This window comes from Rhipicephalus microplus, chromosome 4, assembly GCF_043290135.1.
Source record: "Rhipicephalus microplus isolate Deutch F79 chromosome 4, USDA_Rmic, whole genome shotgun sequence".
In the NCBI taxonomy this organism is placed as follows: Eukaryota; Metazoa; Arthropoda; class Arachnida; order Ixodida; family Ixodidae; genus Rhipicephalus; species Rhipicephalus microplus.
This window is the reverse complement of record NC_134703.1, coordinates 113,592,790-113,603,642: the sequence shown is the minus strand read 5'-3', so window position 1 is coordinate 113,603,642 and position 10,853 is coordinate 113,592,790.

Sequence of the window (10,853 nt, the reverse complement as noted above, 5' to 3'; positions counted from 1 at the left end):
GAAAATTTTCAGTTTTGCAATTATATACGTGCATGTGTACATATGAGCGCATGCACGAGCATACATGACTCATGTATGCGTAACACGCCTCCGAAAATAAAGTGGCCATTTATGTCTTGCCTTGCCCCAGACAACGCCTCCCATATACGGAATCGGTAGCGTTTGGCTGGCAATGATAAAATAGAAGGGCACTGCATGAGATATGAACGCCATCTGGCAGTGCCATCGGAAAACACGAGCTTGTGCTGAGCCTAGGGCTCCCGCCAGGTGGCACTATATCATCGGCAACCGAGGGCTCCTAGCTATTTCGGTTCACTGAGTTCCCACAGCTCCACTTACAGAAACATCAGTGACGCCAATGCTTGTGGTAAACCTATAGGGCTCCCCATACACGAATAGAAATGTGAAATCTTAAGGGGATTTGCAAACTCGGGTGTGCGACATGTGCGCAACTTTCTTCTGTGCTTTATCGATTTCCTGTTCGTGAATGCAATTGAGACGCACGTTGTGTGCAGCGAACCCAGTCAGGTTGTTTCCTCCATCATATGCAACCTAGTAGCACCGACTAAGCATAAGAGGACATAAAAGAGTGTCCTTTATGTACACTAGAGGAAACTCTGGCGCTGGTGTCAATGGGAGATGAAACGCTCGGCGCTTCGGCCAGCATGGAGATGGTGGGTATAGTACAGAAATTTGCCTAGTATGCATACTTTCGGCTTTGCTTGGCTTTGCGCTGCTCGGAGCTCCTTTGTCACGAGACGACAATCTACATATGTTCAGGAGTTGCACTTAACCACCTTAACCTTTTGGGCTCACCAATTCAAATCGGGTCACGAAGTTCAAAATGGCCTGTTCTTTTATCCGAAACTAAGCCAAAACGCAACAATATAAACAATGCCACAAGTGCATTCGACGCCCGTAAGCACGAAGAGTATAGGCAAACTTGTGTGCCACCCGTCATTCCATAGTGGCTGAACGATTACAGCGCCAGAGTTCTCTCTTTAGGAAACTCTGTGTAAGCAGAGGGGCATTCGCACACCCGACCAATCGGTGGCGCCCTTCCGGGTACGTCGCAAGATTCGGCGGCATGTTTCCGACACGTTTTTAGCAGTTTTAAGTTAACTATTCCGATAAATTCTCGGTTATTGCTGTAAACTGAAATACGGCTGACTACGGTTGTTTTCTTTAACTGGGTTTTGAAAGAGGGGGAAAGAATAAATTTAGAGAAAATCGGAAGGTCAACTAGAATAGCAACATTTGGTTTGCTACCCCGCTTTAAAGGGACATTGAAGTCAAATAACGATTCACATCAGGGTGAAAGCGCAACGTATGACGACGTCTAAAACGACAATATTATCAACAGCAGTGCCCTACTTACCGAGAAATTGAGGTAAATGCACGAGAACAAATGTGCCAGAGTAAGATGTTCGCAAAATGATCCTGATGGCGTCAGTCAACTGCCTACAATTGATCACTAGTAATCAATCTAGCTTCACTAAATAAAGAACCTTCCCTGCATCAAGAGACGTAATATTAGAGACGTGTCCTTTCCTGTTAGATTCATGAAAAAAAAAACACCGGACTACTATGGGGACTGGCGCGAGTGGTTCAAAGATTCCTAACGTAAATGTAGCGGAAAGACACGGACAAGAAAGATTACACCAAAAGCAGTTACCCACAACTGGAAGCTTTTTGAACCGAAAATATACAACATACACTTGGTGCTCAACACAATCCCGCGAATGCGCATCGCGGGCAAAACAAAAGGCAATAGTACAAACCAAGGACACACCCATGCGCTCCCCTTCCCGCCAGTCTACCCCATTTTCATGAGTAGCGTGACTGCCCTGTCCGATAAGGTCAAAGAAGGATTGCTAACGCACATTGAAGCCCTCGCCCTAATGTGGTAGGCCTCGATAAGTTCTCGTGTCGTGCGATCGTAGTGTACAAACAATATCATCTCTGCGTCGAAGAATGGCGCTTCACACTGACACACAGCGCAGTGCATGGCCAGGTGCTTTAAGGGTCTTCCCTGCAAGAAAGGCTGACGCTCCCTAAGACGGATGTTTAAACATCGGCCTGTCTGGCCCACGTAGACACGACCGCACGACAGAGGAATGCAATAGATAACGTTGGCCATACATGACACGAAGCTAACCTTGAGGTTAATGATGCAACCGTGCAACTCGACCTTATCAAGCTTGTCGCCGACCATTGAACACTGTATACCAAGCTTGTTTTTAGCAGAAAGAACCACCTTCAAGCCAAACCGCTGGGCAGTTTTCTTAAGCCGATGTGAGAGCGCGTGCACGTATGGCGTCGTAGCTATTTTATGAATGTGAAGTGCAATTATCCGACTCAGAGATATTGTTTGGACACTACGATCGCACAACACGAGAACTTGTCCAGGCCTACCACATTAACGCGAGGACTTCCAGTTGCTTTAGCAATCCTTCTTTGGCCTTATCGGACAGGGAAGTCGCGTTACTTATGGAAAGGGGGTAGACCGGAGGGAAGGGGAGTGCATGGGGTGTGTCCTTGGTTTGTACTGTTGCCCACGATCCGTATGCGCGACATTGTGTTGAGCACCAAGTGGATGTTATATATTTTCGGTTCATGCTTTAAAGCTTCCAGTTGTGAGTAAGTGCTTTTGGTGTACCCTTTCTTGTGCATGTATTTTCGCGCTACATTTACGTTGTTATGGTTCAGTACCAACTCCCTCGCCTCTCCGTATTGCTTTAAAAATTCCATTTTCGCCTAGATGATTATGATGATGATGATGATGGAATGTGGTTATACCCTTTGTACTGGGTAGGCCACTCTCAAATGCCTTAACCAACGAAAAAAGGGGGAGGGGCAGATACACACAGGTGCACCCAGACGCATTAAAATGTTCGACACAGCCGGCTAGTGTATCATTCAGGGCACCTATACAGTCTAACACTGTCTGTGCGTCGCACTGCCTGCACGTCTTGCGCCACCACTAAGCCAGTCTCTGTTTCGTGACGTGCACTGGTCTGGACAACGCTGTGTTCTCCTCCTCCACATCTTCTCGGAGTCCCAGTGCCAATGGGAACGTGGTGTACTCTGTGTGAACCGGACACAAACCAGGGCAGCTGAGGACGAGGTGTTCTCTTGTCTGCTCCTCAGTGCCACATATTAGGCATATGGCCTTGTCCACCTTCTCAGATGCGTTGAACCTGCGACGATTTATCAACGTGCGCAGCACTCCTGCACGCGCCCTAAAAGGTGCGCTGCCACCGCTGTTGTCATAGAGGGCTCCCTGGCAAGGTCGGCATTTTGGGTGCGATAAGAAAGCAATGTGGACTTCCCCTTCATCGCATGCCACCGATGCTCCGTCTCCACCTCACAGACTTGCGTTTTGACAGCATGGGCACACTTGTGCATTTTGTTTTCAGTGAGAGGTCTTTCAAAGAGACCAAACTTTCTTTTCAGGTGGCCCAGGCGCCTGCACTACTGTGTTTGTTTGCTGATTAGGCTCGCATATCTGAACAGCCGCTTGGGTGACCGTTCGTCATTCATGAGGCGCAGGCGTCCTTCATACGTGGTCTTGCTTCTCGCCTCGCGAGCCTCAAAAGTGGACTATCTCAGGTCACCTCAAATGGCCTTTTTGGCGACCCGTCCGTGGCAGCCAAACGCCATACGGGCCCTCCCGTCGGTCCCACTCCAGCCATTGTCTGGTTGTACAGTGAGGCACAAAATAGCATTGACAAAAGTGAGGCCAGGGATATGTACGGCCTTCTACAAGTCTGTTCGAGGAGGAAGCAGTTGCAGTTACACAGGTTTTTCCCGCGAAGCACATGTACTGCTCCCTGCGAAAACCTGCAACTTTTCTTCGTGCACCGCCAACAATTCACCGGATGTTCTCATTACCAGCCCGAGGTATCGATACTCAGAGGCCCACTGTATTTGGTCCCCTTCCGGCAGGCATATGTCGGCAGTAGGGTGGGAGCTTGACAGCTGTAACGCCGCAGACTTCTTCGCATTGAATGCAAGGTCCAGGTTATTCTAGCCACCATATTCAGGTGGTATAAATGGGTCGCGGCGAGGGTTAATAATTGTTAAACTGGGCAGGTTGTGCATCTAGTGCGGCTCAACTGAACCAAGCATGCCCACAATCTTGAAGGACATGGCTGAAAATCGCTGAATGACTGTTGCTGCTGTTGTGGCTCCCTCTGATTTCCCTCTTCTGCTACCATGGAGAAAGAAAAAACTGCTCCTACTATAGTTATAGTGAACTAGATATCTAGTTTACTGTAATATAGAGTCGGCGGCCGCGCATCAAAGCCAGGCATCGTTGCACACGGCAACAGCGACGTGAACGTTCCGTTGAGCCCCGCCACGGTGGTCTAGTGGCTAAGGTACTCGGCTGCTGATCCGCAGGTCGCGGGATCAAATCCCGGCTGTTGCGGCTGCATTTCCGATGGAGGCGGAAATGTCGTAGGCCCGTGTGCTCAGATATGGGTGCACGTTAAAAAACCCCAGGTGGTCGAAATTTCCGGAGCCCTCCACTACGGCGTCTCTGATAATCATATGGTGGTTTCGGGACGTTAAAACCCCACAAATCAATCATGAACGTTTCGTTGAGGCGTGTAAATTAAAGAGCGCTAACCCAATGCGGACCACTAAAACGCGATTTTATTTCAAAGTAAGCCCTTCCTTGGCTGAAAAATTAATACTACGACATTTCTGTACCGCCATTTCAGCAATCATCGTCGATTTTAGAGTTGCATTTAGTGTCCCTTCATAGGGAGGCAAAAAAGAGAAGAAAAATAAGAAAGAAAGCGAGAAAAAAAGTAAACGCCCTAGAAAAAAAAAGAATGGGGGTGCTATAGCCTATTCGATAGGCCCCTACCACGCCAAAACCTCAAGAAGTCCTTGACTGACTTTCTGCGCGGAGACAGACCCTGTCGGCTTTCGAGTGCTGACTGTTCTCACAAGGGTCTGTCGTCAAGGTGGGCTGACGCAGCATCCAGCGTCAGTAGCGAGAGCAGTGACACAGAACGTGCTCTATCATTCCATTCCTGCGGCAATGATCGCAAGCAGCACTGAAAAGTAGGCAAAGCATTTCTAGCCCAGTGACGGCTTCAATTGAGGACTTTACTGTGAGCGTACGAAAAAAAGCGCCCTATGTTCGCCACACGCGTTCGCGTGTTGGTCGTGGCTCTCGTGTTAGTTCTTCTCGCAACTTCATAACAATGAACTTGTTCAAGTTGAGCCCATTTTCAGCCGCACTTAGAGAAAAAGTGAGGCAGCTACTTTCTAGTGGTGATAAGCCCAAAACAAGTGCGCACATGGGCAGCCTCATTTATTTCTTTTCGGTTTTCCTTTTCTTTCCTCTTTTTTCATTTTTTGTTTGTGTATTTTAAACTATCTTAAATTCCGCACATCTGCTCTTCTCTTTATTTTTATTTTTGTTTTTTTGTTTATTTTCCCCATTTCTTTCGCTTTTTATTTTTCATTTGCGTCCTCTTTTTTTCTCTGTTGTCATAGTACGTGGCTCTGCCTTTTCTTTCATCAAACGACGGCAGCATACGACAACAGCACACGACAGCATGCGAAAGACAGAGCCCCAAAGCGCTCCACACTTTAGGATGAATTGAAACGGCCTATAAACCTTGACCACCAAAAAGGGCTTCCCTCGGCCCTAGTAGACGCATTGCTCTCGACACTTGAACACTGCAAGCGTAGCAGCCTAGAATACTCCCCCTTATTACCTGCCATGAAAATGTATCACTAGTGTCGCGGGCTATACTGCAGGACTCCGTTTCGATTCGAAAATAATATTTAATGCTGAGTTTTCGGTGCCCGTTAAGAAATGCCTGGTGGTCAAATTAATACAGAAGGCACGACTGTAATCGTATTGTAGTTTTCACTTGTAGAACTCCGGGAACTATAGAACCTTGCTGCTGCGCACCATGACCGAAGCAAGTATTATTAATATATCAGGGGGAGGGAAATAAGGGTGGAGGGAGATGGTATGCGGCTGCCAGCGAGTGATGAAGTTTATAACATATGCAAATATTCTCACACCCGCTACTCATTTGTATAGTTCACCCACGTCGGTGGACAAAATATGTGTGGCCTCCGAGAAACTGCCGTTACCCGTGTCGGAGGCGAAAACCACGCCGCCTCTATTTTCCGCAACTGCGGCCAGAGTGCGCTGCCATCCTAGGCCCCATGTAAACTTCGTAAGTCCGCAAACGCCCTACACCATTCTCTCGAGTGTGTTAGCTGGCTGAAGGCTACAGAAAAGTGCTATTTATAAGTTCTCGGCACACAACAAAGTATCAGGAGTGCCTTCAACTCTCTTTTCGCGTCAACATGAACGAAATGCTTCACTAACGGTGGCTTTCGACAATTAATTTCCGGGTAGAAGTTTTCGTTTTTCAGGCTCTCTTGCCTTCCATATGAGAAATAGACGGCAAAGAAATGTTTGCGCGGAAATAATGGGGGAGAATATTGAACACCTTTCGGTAGATCCTTCTTATAATTGTTAAGCCAGCTTTTCTGCGATGTAGTTCACCTAGCCAACGGTGGCGAAAACAAGAAGAGTCGGTATAGAAAAGTGGTTCATGGAGTCCCTGTAGATCAATTGCTTGTATACGTGGCAGACTAGAACCTCCTCATCCTTCGCCTCTTCCCCTTCGCACTCAAATGCGTACCCTAAATAACTTTAACGTTTGCTCGCTAATAGCGACAGCAAAATCTGTGATCGTGTTCGTAGTAGCACGTATATATATGCGGGGTATACATGAGGACATGAGTATGGTTCCCTTGGTAGAATTTTCTCTCAATGATCGTCTTCGATACAATTTATTTGAACCATTAAATAAAAATTCAACACACCCCACGTACCTTACGAATCGATGTTATGCAAAGCACGCGAATGAAAGGGGACTGTGTTGCAATTTTTTATCGAGCGAAACTTTACGAAGTGGAGTAAAGATATGTACAAATGCACGCACAGACATTATTATTTCGTATTTATTTCAGACAAAGACAAGTAATATGTACATTTGCCCTGTCTAGGAGGAGTGACAAAAAGGCACGAATGCCTGACTGGGTGTCACACCCCTTTTTAGACACACACAACTCAAACATCAGTGGCAGTTATCTAAGCAAAATACACAAGGTTACATATAGTATACATATTTTGGCCGAACATATACAGAATTTTCTACATACATACATTGTTCTATATACATATGAAACAGAAAGATTTTCTATATACATATACAGTATAAACTGCAGCAAGGTAAAAAAAAGAGAGAAAAAAAAGAAAAAAATAGAAAAAAAGAAAACAGAATTATTCTTGTATTGATAGGAGATATGCAGTTAACTTTCTTTTGAAGCATTTCATGTGCATCGTTTCTTGTACCAAGTTTATCACGGTAGGATGATGATTTAAAAAGTCTGCTATAACGTAAGATTGTTTTTGCATACCATAGTTAGTTCGTGTAAAACCTTTAACATACCTAGTTTTTCTGGTTTCGTAAGCGTGTCCTTTTCCCAGAAATTGTCGAAAAAAACTATCGTGGCATAACTTTATTTTCTGAAATATTGTAATGCCTAGCTTCTTTTTCAGTATGTGTTGCATTGTTAATATAGTGTTCGCTTTAAAAAGTGTTAATATAGTGTTCGCTTTAATATAGTGTTCGCTTTAAAAAACATACGGTAAACAGCCGCATCTGTATTCGTAGGTGACAGACAGACAGACAGACAGACAGACAGATAGACAGATAGATAGATAGATAGATAGATAGATAGATAGATAGATAGATAGATAGATAGATAGATAGATAGATAGATAGATAGATAGATAGATGCTCAAATGGCCTGCAGTACGCAAAGAAATGCATTAAAAGAAGTGTGCGAGGTTCTTTGTACCTGAGCCTTTTCAACACGTGCGCATAGTTAGAATTGTTCACATTGTTTCCTGTAAACACTGACTGCAATGCCGTAAATAGTTGCACACACCAATGAAACGAGGCCACATCGGTTTGCGCATGCGGAATGATCTGGCGTTTACACTGTAGTGTATAGTGGTATGACGGAGCCTTTACGTTCTTGCAAGCAAGCTGGGAAATGCTGACATCACACGAAATTTGAGAAAGCGAGATCAATATCGTCATTTTTGTTTTCTGGGTGTATTCTTTTTTCTTTCCTGACATCAGGTTGATTGATTGATATGTGGGGTTTAACGTCCCAAAACCACTATATGATTATGAGAGACGCCGTAGTGGAGGGCTCCGGAAATTTAGACCACCTGGGGTTCTTTAACGTGCACCCAAATCTGAGCACACGGGCCTACAACATTTCCGCCTCCATCGGAAATGCAGCCGCCGCAGCCGGGATTCGAACCCGCGCCCTGCGGGTCAGCAGCCGAGTACCTTAGCCACTAGACCACCGCGGCGGGGCAACATCAGGTTACCAAAGACAAAAACAGGAGCAACTTGATGCATACAAAAGCAATTAGCTTCAGGGAAAGAGAGGTGGCGATTTCAACGAGAGCTGATCATGTCGCCATAGGGAAATACCTTATATTCACCTTCTGTGAATTACGGTCAATGATAAATTACGCAAAATAAATAAATAAAAATAAATGAAGAAAGACAGAAATACAAAAAAAGAACACAAGAAAAAGTAGAGAAAGAAAGAAATTGAAACAGAAAGAAAAGAAAGAAAGAAAGAAAGAAGGAAAAAAGAACAACCTATCAGAACGTTAACTAAAATAAGCAAGTCATACGAGGCTTAAATCGCATGGCGTTACTTGAAACAAATAAAAAAAAGCCTGCTTGGCATTTCTCAAGTGAAATCAGTGCTTTCGAACATTGCATAACTCTGAGTTTGCATCAGAGCAGAAAATCATTTTTATAAACGTTTTTGTTCTTATTAGGAAACGCCTTTGCGACTATATACATTGCGTGTACATTTTGTCGAAAACACATTAAAATACTTCGGGGCTTGAATTTAAAGTCCGATATATATAAGTAAATAAGTAGGTAAATAAATGAATTACGTTTCTTTGTATAATACAGCTCTTTAACCCTTTATAGTTGACACCAGCGCTGTTGTCTGTGCAGTGAAGTCGCAGGACATCGCATGGCAAACTATTTCATCAGAAATCTAAGAGAAAGTCACGACCGACTTGACTTGTCGTTCATCACCGATTCACGATAATGAAACAGAGCGCAATGCTTTGATAAGAGTGGCGGCCATGGTGTCATGTCAGACCGGGTGTTCTTGTGAAAAAATTTGAACGAGGCCACGTCACAACACAATCTGGCCGGGATTAAAGAGCAAGTTCTATGAAACACGCAAGTGTCCTGCTCAATCTTCAGCGCTAACGCGTGATTATTAACTGTTTTTTTTTCTAAACCTTTAAATGGGCTCAAAGAACACGTTCGCTTTCCGCACTGTTTGCAAGAAGAAGCAGCGAAGTGGCTGCCTTCTACTTTTACGATTTACCGTGAAAGGAAAGCAAATGGCAGACTTCTGGCACACAGCGCTATAACAGCATATATATAAAACAAAGGCGATGCGATGCAAACACCACCGTCTAAACATCGTGGTAATACATAGGCTAAATAAAATGTTATCAACATGTGCCGTCCTAGCCGTGGAAACTCAAGTGACAGACGTCTAAATGCTAATTATAATAATATCACGGGTTATAAGTCCCAAGATCACGACAAGATTATGAGAGACACTGTAGCGATAGGCTTCGAAGGTTTCGATCACCTGGTGTTCTTGGACGTGCACTGACCTCGCACAGTACACGGGCCTCAACTATTTCGCCTCCGTTGAAATGCGACCGCCGGTATCGAACCCACGACCTGCGCATCAACAGCCGAGCACCTTAACCACTGGTCCATCGCGGCAGACAACGTTGAAATTCTCCCTTAGCGTGAATGTATGAACCATTTTAGGCATCTGCATATTCAGAACAGCGCGCTCATTTACAGCCAAGGTCGCAGCTCACACAGTGTTGAGCGCTAAGAGGCACGCTTGTGAACATTTCTTCGGAATCGGAGGCCACATGATTAGCATAAGGAATGCAGTCATAGGGGGTTAAAAAAAAAGCAGTTCACTTTTTGCTGGACAACTTATGAAGCCAGATTTGCATGGTCGAACAATATTTTTATGTTCCAGTGGACGAAAGGTATACCATAGCATGACGTACATAGTCACAATACAAAGTGCATGTTCAACCTATCAACATAATCATTGAATCACTGAAATTGTTCGGGTACTACCCTGGCGCTGAGGTTACGGTGCATGCTTTTCTGCTGATGCGAAGCTCGTGGTTCGATGCCGACCGTGGTGGTCGTGTTATTTGGTTGAAAGTAAAATGCTAAAATGTCCGTGTACCGTGCAATATGGGAGTGCACGCTAAAGAAGAACAGGTGGTCGAAATTTTCGGAGCCCTCCAGTATGGCGTCCCTCATTATCTTTCAGGATAATTAGGGACGTCATACGGTTTCAGGATGTTGAAAGCGAAACATGACTATTTTTTAGCATTTCGGCAGCATCCCATATTAACATCGGCAGTTATAACAGAAAAGAGTGTTATAGCGTATTGCAAAGTTGAATGGAACAAAGCAAGTATGCAGCCCGCAGTGTCCATGGGCGCTCGTTTTAGGGGAAGTGAATGAACACCGCTCAATGTTTCTTCACGCAGCACTCTTCTTCCATCGTCACGGCGGTGCACAACACGTCAGCTCCAGTAGCGTTCAGCAGCATAATAACAGACAGCTCGCAGTAACGCTTCAGTCCACACACGAGATGGGTTACCTCCGTGAATTCTGAGGTGAAGCGCACGCCTAATT